General features: G+C 35.2%; 1 protein-coding gene across 6 annotated transcripts in view; it reads right to left on the bottom strand.

Moving 5' to 3' along the window:
• The window catches only part of LOC145690425 (uncharacterized), a 28,884-nt gene extending 19,381 nt beyond the window's left edge, over positions 1-9,503 (bottom strand). For 2 of the 6 annotated variants that reach the window (XM_081765291.1, XM_081765290.1), the window contains exon 1: positions 8,852-9,212. The gene's annotated coding sequence lies outside the window, so the exon portion shown is untranslated. Of the gene's footprint in view, positions 1-2,105; positions 2,130-8,851; positions 9,213-9,422 lie in introns of those variants that run through there. The other 4 variants (XM_081765288.1, XM_081765286.1, XM_081765287.1 and 1 more) reach the window with 4 other exon arrangements.
• Between the last annotated feature and the right edge of the window lie 615 nt (positions 9,504-10,118).

The raw sequence follows: 10,118 nt of genomic DNA, 5'->3' as shown, positions 1-10,118 counted from the left end.
TTATATTATGTATATATATGTGTAGAGCCTAAATTCAGACTTTCAATATTTTTTTTCGCCCTTTGTTTTCAAAATGCAAGATTGAAATTTTGCACACGTATTATGTACATAACAGCGATTAAAAAAAAAAAAAATCAGATTCCTACGTGAATCCAGGCCTGGGCCTGAGGTGCAAAGTGTTGTGGCGGGATTTAAAAAAAAAATCCGTTTCTTTCTTTCTTTTTTTTTCAAATTATCCGGTTCAGTTGTATGATAGGGACATGTGAGTGGTACCGTTGGAAAGAGCTTGTTATACTGAAGAAAATGTCGTTTGATCCATGACTCTAGGTGAAATAGTAATGACGCAGTACATTTTTGAAGTGTTTATATATATATATATGTATATGTATATATGTATAGTATGTATATATATATGTATATATATATATACATATATATATACATACTAGGGAGGATCAATAACTATTGTCCCCGAAATATTTAAAATACTTGAGCTGGGATGGCTGATTGGGGATATTGTAGCCTAATGTCTTAGATGCCTATATGCTAAACTTCAAAACCATAGCTGCTATATTAATATTCTTTTTTGTCGTTTCAGGTGTGAGGGGTGGCGCCTAGCTTGAAAAATGGAGAAAACCGAACAGCGAGCTGTCATCAAATACCTCCAGAAAAAGGTGTTAAGCCCAAAGGAGATTCATGAGGATATGATCAGTGTGTTGGGTGATGGAGCTCCTTCCTACCAGGTGGTAAAGAACTTGTGCCGCGACTTCCATTGCGGCAGGGAAAGCTGTCAATAGACCCCTGATGCTGGTCCTCCAACAACATCATGCAGCCCAGAAAACATTGATGTTGTGCATGATACGATTATAGCAGACAGACGAATCCCGGTGCAACAGCAGATATCATGCACATCTATGTAAGCTCAGTGGAAACATTGTGCATGAACACTTGGGATTCAGAAAGATGTCAGCGCGATGGGTACCCACAATGTTATCTCGTGAAAATCAGAAAGACAGAGTTCAATGTTCAAGGGCTGGTTTGGAGTTTAGGGGGCAGACCTGAAACAGTTTTGTGATAGATTTGTGAGAATGGATGAGATGTCACTCCACCACTATGATCCCGAGTCCAAACGACAGAGCATGGAGTGGCGGCACAGCAGTTCGCCTTCCCCACGCAAGTTCAAGGTGCAAGCATCACCACGCAAGGTTATGGCCACAATTTTTTGGGATGAGAATGGTGTGCTCCTTATTGACTACCTGGAGATTGGACACACCATCACGGGGGTCTATTATGCAGCCCTAATCTCTAAGTTACGCGAAGCAATCAAGGAAAAACGGCGCGGGATGTTGCAGCGAACAGTGCTGTTCCACCAAGATAATACTCCGGCCCACAAAAGCCGTCTTACTGGTGCCGCAATCCATGCTGCTGGTTTTGATGTCTTGGAACATCCTCCCTACTCAACCGACCTCGCCCCTAGTGACTTTCATTTGTTCCCAAAGTTGAAGGAGCACCTCAAGGGGAAGAAGTTTCACTCAAATGCAGCTGATATTGAAGCTGTGGAGGAATGGCTCACGGCTCAGCCAGAGACTTTATTTGAAGCTGGCATAGTGGCTTTACAGCATAGGTGAAAGAAGTGCATTACTATGAAAGGAGATTTTTTGGAAAAATAACACTCCTTATAGGTCAGGGACAATAATTATTGAACCATCCTCGTATGTATATATATATATATATATATATATATATATATATATATATATATATATATATATATATATATATATACACGAAAAAATGGATCACCTTCACTTTGAAAAATTTTTCCCGACCTTAGTTTTTAAGATACAAGATTGAAATTTTGTACAAGTCTTACGTACATAACCACGTATTATTTTCTTTTTTTTTAATTCAGATCCCTACGTGAACCTAGGCCCGGGTCAGAGCGGCGAAAAATTACCAGTTTTTCCCATTTCTGGTGCATAATATGGACAAGCTAGAGGTACCGTTGGAAAGTATGCTCTATCTTGAAAAAAATTATGTATGAGCCATGATCCTACGATAAATAGTAAGGAAGCAGCAGCTGTTTGAGTGAGTCTAAAATTTACCTCAAAAAGTGGAAATCCTAAAAGGGTTAAGGGTCGACTTATGCATCCTCTTGCATTGTTTACTTTATATATGGCCAAACATGTCTTGAGGATGTGAACTGGTGCCGTACTGCGACGCTTAGCATGTTAGAGATGAACTACTGAAAAAGCAGGGTGGAAAAAAATCATGATTTTTAAAAAAAAAATCATTTTTGTTGATTTTTTTTTATTTAAATCGATTTTTTTGATTTAAATCAAATCTTTTTCCTCGTATAATACAAGTCGCGAACTGAAGAAAAAGCATTAGGAATTAGTATTAAATGCTAATTATGCCATTTAAGTGAAAGTATTGGGGTTGAATTTTGAATTATCCCCAATCGTTAATCTATATCAATCCCAAACAATGTTCATTTAACCTTTTAAATTATGACTCTTTTTAAAGGTAAATTATAGACTTCCAGTCAAGCAGCTACAGCATCATCCCAATTTATCCTAGGATCATGGTACATTCATCACTCTCTTTAGAATAGAACAGCTTTTGAAACGGTAACATTCACATTTTCCTATCATGTCCCTGAAGCGGGAAATTTTGAGAATAATCGGCATTAAAAAAAAAAAATCCCTCTGGATTCCCCTGTGTTAACGCACAGATCTCAAAATCAACTAGGAAATACTAAGAGCTGTACTAAATGTGTATACAAAATTTCAAGATTCTATCTTGAGTAGTAAGGGTGAGGAAGCTTTTTAACAATGAGCTAAGAACATTCCCACAATGCCCCAGATGACCCGGATGTAATATAAAGATTTCCTCAGACATCCCTATTTATCCTAGGATCATGATTTGTACATTATTCTCTTCAGAATAAAACAAATTTTCAAACGGTACCTTTCAAATGTCTCCATCATGTATCTGGGGCGGGGAAATCACGAAAAAAGGAATTTTCTGTTAAAAATATCTTTTTTCTTAAATTTTTACCTCTGTGGAACCCTCCCCCTGTTTTAAGGCAGAGATCTGAAACAAATCTGAAAAATACTGAGGGGTACACTGAGTAAATGTGCAAAATTTCAGTCTTGTAGGTGCAAAAGTAAGCCCGCGAAAAATAATATTCCCCAAATACCCTAGATTCCCGTATAAAACAGAATCTCAGGTAACAGTTTCCTGAGACATCCCTATTTATCCTAGGAGCATAGTACGTACATCATTTTCTTCAGAATAGAACAGCCTTTCAAACGGTACCATTCATATGTCTCCATCTGAGGCGGGAAAATCATGAAAAAAGCTATTTTTGTTAAAAATATCCTTTTTGAAACATTTTTGCCCCTCTGGACCCCGCTGTTTCCACGCAGAGATCTGAAAACATCTGAAAATTATAAAGGGGTGCACTGAACGAGTGTGTAAAATTTCAGTCTTCTGAATGCAAAATGTAACCCGCCAAAAATAATAATAATACGCATAACAAAAAATATATTTTTAAATTTATGACGTCATCACACACTATGCCTCAACGCAGAAAGGCATGAAAGCATATGTAACGTGTTCTAAAATGCCTCCAGTCTTGAAAAAAAACTAAGTAAAAAGCCTTATTGGTACTTTTTAATCGAATAATGAAGATTCTACCCTATCACCTAAAAATAGGTTATAAAGATTAAGCATTAAGGAAAAAGTACAACAACGTTTATCAAAATGACACTTTTTTTCACAAAAGTTACTGATATTTGGCAAGGGCCCATTTTTTAAAACTCAGAACTAGCTTGCGACATGAAATACATAAATTTCGCCTAAAGTTATAAAATTAACAAAGAGGTGATAGGACCCCTCTAAATACGCCCAATTGTCTGGGAACAAACAAACAGACACGTTCAAAAAAGAATATTCGTCTTAAATGTCGATGGTAATTTCTTCGTTGGAATAGTTAACGATTTTAAAACCCAAACCCAATGTTACGAAAAGAAGAAAGCAGGATTGCTCCGTTACCTGTTCAAAACGGGATTTTTCCTAATCATCCTCTGCATTACACTTGTTTTCATACTATACTGTACATTTGAATCTTATTGTATTATGATTATTAACTTCCATAATCGAAATAACAGAACAGAAACGGGATTTTACTTATTTTCACTTTAAATTAATTTATTTCTGAATTCGATTTAAATCAACGATTTTTATTAAAAAAATCAAGTGATTTAAATCTTGATTTAAATCAATCTGATTTAAATCAATCCACCCTGTGAAAAAGTGAATAAAATCTTGATGTGAAATAATTTGATATTATACCGAATTAAGTTTATTTTATGTTCGTTTCAGATACAATATCAAATGTATTTCTTGCAACTGAGTCAATCAATTTTCCATTTTCCCGCAGTTATTATTTTATGATAAAAAATCACATTCATCTTTACCAAAGTAGATGTGAATAACACTGCTGATAAAGAATTGTATCCTCGTCATTTTTCCAAGAACAACAAGAAGAATAACATCTAACATTTATGATGGAACTTGAAGAAGTAGTTATTCTTCTTACAGCTTCTGTTAGAATTACCAAACATTACTACGAATGTAGGACAAAATTCAAGAAGACAAACCCCAAGGAAAATTCAGACAAAACGGACTAAATTCAAGCGACAGAATCATAGGCACAGAATAGTAAAATATGTTTTTTCTTCAACTGTTATGTATCTAAAATGTTATCTGAAATTCTTCACTTTACGGAAATAACATTTTTTAAAGTGTTAGAAACCCAATAAAAGACGTAAGACTATTATAGTAAGTATATATTTCATATTTTAATCTTAAAAAAAAAAGAAAAAAAAAAAGAAAGTCGATCAGTATTTCAGAAGTAAAATAAATATACATTACTCAAAATGAAAGACTGCTTGCTGTAAGCTAACACACAAGAACGACTTTTTCTTTTTTTTAAATCAAACAGCATCACAGTTACTTTTCGTAATTAAAACAAATAATAATCTTACTGTAATATGCTAAACATATTTCAAATGTATTAAAGGTATAATAAATAGGAATACCCAGAACTTTTCATATGGATGTGTATGAAAGTAATTAAAGCTAATCTGTCCTTTTATTATAACATTTTCACGTTTTATTGGGTTTTCAGCATTATAAAAGAAAGAAAAAGTTATTTCAGTTGAAAAATAATCATAGAGGGTGTGCACTGGTACATCCAATATATACTCTTGTGATTTTGTTCCATGGATTTTGTCCTCGTCAGAATTTTCCTTGCATTGTGACCGCTTGGATTTAGTTCCCGCTAGCGATGGGCAGTGGGAATATTCCCGGTGGGAAGGAATTTAAAAAAATGGGAATATTCCCGGTTTTTTTCCCTGGCCTATAAATTCCCGGGAAGGATTTTATTTCCATTTGTTTACTTTATCTTCCAAATTATAAGAACTATATGACAAATTACTTTATTTTAATATATTATGATTTACTTCTAGGTTTTAAAGAATTTGGAGGTTAAAAACTTAAAAATTCTTTGACTGTACTTTATATAACTAACAATATGATTTTTTAAGTTCCATTTCCATTTGCACTAAAAAGTAAGGTAATTGTAATAATAATACTAATATGGGGGGGGGGAATACTAGCAAAGAGTAGGATGATTTACGGAAGAAATGAGTTGATAGTGGTGTTCAAGTAGTCAAGAAACTATCGAACACAATTTTCTTTAGGGCAGTAGGGGATTTGTACAAACCGTAAAGGTAAATGGAAGTAAATTATGTGAGAAAAGAAAGTGAATTGTTGGTAACGAAGATAGATAACAACGTGCCATGCGGGGCTCTAACTTGCCTTCACTCCCGAACGCTCGCTCTGCAGTGCTGTCTGAATTTAATGTTGACAACGTAATTTAACGTATGAAACCATAAAATCGCATCGGAATAGAACATCGCAAAAAAGTAGGTGCAAAAGCTAACCCCCCAATGCTAAACAATAGCCAAAATTAGCAAAGTACTAATTTACAAATAATGAAAAGGAACCATTTTGTAAAGTAATATAGAATTATGTAGAAATAGAGATGAAGTATTATTAATAAATCCTGAACCACCGTTAATAATAGACGTCGGTCTGTCACGAATTTCTGAAGAGGTACTCGGACTTCTCTTACATGTGAATTAATGCATGAAATTTCGAGAAATAGGTAGGAAGAAAGGTCGTGTATGGCAATGTTACGTGCTAAATTATAAAGATAAATCAGTGTCTTGCAAATTTTGTGAACATAAATGCGTATGCGTAAATGTTGATAAATTGGTGAGACATGTATCTTACGGCAGCTACCCAGTCTAATTTCTTTATAAAATTTAAAAGTTTAATATGTTTATAATATCAGTAGTAGAGTCAAGTATAGAAAATCCACGTACTTATAAATTTAAACTGTTTAGCGGTGTAAAAATATGTCGACTTACTATACCATTTTTTCCACATATTTACTTTTACAGAGCATATTGTAAGTAAATATACATTTATGCGTATTATCTAAGCATAATAAAATTTTAATAAAGCAACATAGTTTCGTTCTGAATATACATTTTAAAGAATCCCCTGGAGACAAGTGTAATAATATACTGTGATAAAAAAAAAAAAACGAATTTAACTCCGAAATCTTAATATAGTAATAGAAAGCACTTTTCTTTGTGATTGTACATAAATTCCCGGAAAACTTCCTATTTTGGGAATCTTCCCGGGAATTTACCCATCACTAGTTCCCGCCCTCCTTACTACAGCCATTTTATACGAGTTCCGATCTGCATACAAACACGCTAGGAGTCAAGCTTTTCCGTGCTGCATTTGCCTAAATATATCCTCCTCGCATAGAATTCCGTTTCCAAAGATTAGACAGAACGAGAATTCCCATTCTGCCTAAAGATAGATAATTTAAAATATTTTCTACAAAGTCCTGGAAGGCCTTTAGCAGTGTTGCCAATTTAGCGACATTGTCGCTAGAACTAATGACTTTCGGAAGTGTCTAACGGCAAAAAAATGTATTTAGCGCCTAGCGACAAATCTAGCGACATTTAGGAATTCAAATATTTAGTTCTATATTTATATTAAAGTTTTCGAAATTTTGCAGTTTGCGATACTAATAATTACTTTTACACACTCGGTTGCACTACTGCTATGACCGACTTCGTTGGATTCATCGCTGCTATGAGTATTATGCCCTTCTTCACTGCGGTTTGGAAACCCGAGGATTTCCCGTATCTAACTAGTTGCGTAATAGCTGGTAACCTCTTGCATTGCACAGTGCGTACAGTGACAGTGACGCTGGAGAACATTGTGCTTTTCTGGTTCAGTGTAGTGCGTGATGTAAATATTAATTTAACTGCGCTTGTTCTTAATATAAATTATACAGAAATTTCATGGGGTGAGTTCGGTGAAGTGTTCCAATACGAAAGCAACATAAATTCCCCCCCCCCCCCCAGAAAAGATAATCGTACAGTCAACATTATAAGAGGGAATGGGGAAAAGTGATTCAAAATTTTGAGTATTTGCAAACTTTTAATGCTATAATTATTAATTTTGTATTCTTCAAAGCGCATAGTGCAGTGGTTTTGTCAAGATGGTCATTTTTTAAAAGAAAAAATACTCGAGTCTTCCATTGTACATGGAAAATATTTAAATTATTTTAATTCCTTTGTAAAATTATATAGCGACTTTTTTTTGGCAACTTGACAGGAGGCGTTTAACGACTTCAGAGTACTAAACTAGCGACATTTCACACTAGCGAGTTGGCAGCAGTGGCCTTTAGGCAAAACGAGAATGGATTTTTCTAATATTGCACCCTCCTAATTAGGAGAGTGTAAGGAATTTATTTCCAGGGGGGTGTCCGAAAATTTTAGGGAGTGCTGGGTGGTGTAGATAAATCACTAACTTCACATCTTTACAGTCGCCACAAGTTCCACAGCGATGTTTAGCACATAAGCTGCGTAAGCAATACGTATATTGTTTGTCCCGGGGACAGAAAACACCGACCAGATCTGCCACTTGGTGATTCTTTCACGATTTGGTTCTGATGTCTCCTCACTCAGTATTGCAGATATTTCTCCCAATGAGAATTCCTTACTTATTGACGCGGTCCATGTTCCGTTAAGGGGGTCCAAAACTACACTGGACCCCCATTAAGCTAACCTAACCTAACATAATAGAACCTAATATAACGTTATATTATGTAATCAATAGAAAGAAGTGATGTCAAAGACACTGGACCCCCTTAACGGAACATTGACGCCGATATCTTGCACTTCAGCCATAAAAAGTTCGAAAGAAAAACTAAAAATTTCTGATAATGCAATTTTCATAGCACAAAGAACACCCTGGGGTCATACTGTATATGACGCAGCTGCACAAAATAAATACAAATAATGTGCAGAACCAAGAATTAAATGTTCCTACTTTGACCACTACTCAAGCACTGAACTTAGGCAAATCATTAGCTATTTAGGTTATTTAGAGTAGGCACAGATGCACAAGTCAACTCACGTGGGGTCAACGGCGACCCCAGGGTGTCTTTGTAGGGTTAAGTCTAAGAACTTGCATCTTCTATTCCTTCAGTAAATTTTATATTTTTTACGTACTTCTTGACCCCGTCTGCTAAACATTTACTGGAGACAATAGAAAGGAAATTAGTGAGAGTATTAAAATTTTTCAACAATCACTTCGAGTGGTGCAGCAAAAGTAAACCTGCACAGAATTTTACCAGTAAATATTCCAAAATGTGGTGCGCCAAAACTACACCTGTACCGATTATACTTACATGTTGCTGCGTGATATTTTAAAAAAGATTTACACGATTTATATAGTAGATAACAAAACTACTTTATTCAATTTTAGTAGTCACATTGCTGTATTGTTTTTCTTGTCTTGTCTTGACTTAACGCCATTATCGGTCAAATAGGTAGGCGCACCAGCATTAAAGTCATGTGCGGTACAATTGTAAAATTGTTTTATTTGTACCTCTCATGAAGGATTTGTGATTCAGGAACAAAATTGAATAAAATTCAGGACACAATTGGGAAGGAAGGACACAATCGCCGAAAAGGTCAAGGCCAATGTCGAACACCGTTTTCATTCTTTTGAATTATCAGCAAACATAATCTTTTTCTTTCTTTTTTCGGGAGAGGTTAATTTTTCTTCTTCTCCAGTATTTGTGGCAATTGACTACAAGGATCTTATAAAATCCTTGATCGACAACTACGAAAGACAGATGAATAAACGACATTGCGAATAGATGTTTAGATGCGAAATAAACCAGATTATTGTAAACATAACTTTATGAATATATGGAGATAAGAAAAATAAAAAGTTCACATTAAAAAGGCCAGTACCTAGATATAACTACTTGTTATTTTTCTCTGGTATAACAACGAGGGAGAGGGGCCTCTAGGGTTGCCAGACGTCCCTGTTTACGATTAAAGAATTAACTGTCCCGAAAAAGGTTTTCGGGACGCCTATTTGTTCCGGTTTTCGCTCTTCAGATTCAAAAATTACAACCTGAAAGAGCTAATCTGCCTTATGCAGGGTCGTTTTGATGGATGATTAGCGTCATACTAAAAGTCTGACTACTGCAGGAAACATATGTTAGTCAACTCTTTAGTGTAATTCTAATCACACTTCAGAAAGATTCTGCATAAGGCCAAATATGTCTCACCTAAAAACGGAAGCTTTTAGGAAGATTTGTGTAGCTAATTGATTTTACTAAACGAACAAGGAATTCGAAAATCGCATCCATTCTTTTCCCTACGGGCTCCTTAGTTTTCAGAGAGAAAAAATATTCGAAAAGGGCATATGTTATTGCAATAATTTCTTGAATATCCCTTTCAAAGTAAAAGAACGTTTTCTTCTTTTTTTTTCGACGACGGGCTTTAACTACTAGTTATTTTGTTATTCAACCGACAGCGCAGAACTGCTTCATTGACGAAATTTTAATCAATGAATTTAAACAGTGTTTGCATGTAAACCGCATTTAAACTGTCTATTTCGTCATGTGTGTTATTTTCTGGGCAGGGGCGGATGCAGTACGG

Source organism: Thermobia domestica, chromosome 7 (assembly GCF_964235325.1).
Source record: "Thermobia domestica chromosome 7, izTheDome1.hap1.1, whole genome shotgun sequence".
Taxonomy (NCBI): domain Eukaryota; kingdom Metazoa; phylum Arthropoda; class Insecta; order Zygentoma; family Lepismatidae; genus Thermobia; species Thermobia domestica.
The sequence above is the reverse complement of the archived record's forward strand: the minus strand, read 5'-3'. Positions and strand labels throughout refer to the sequence as shown.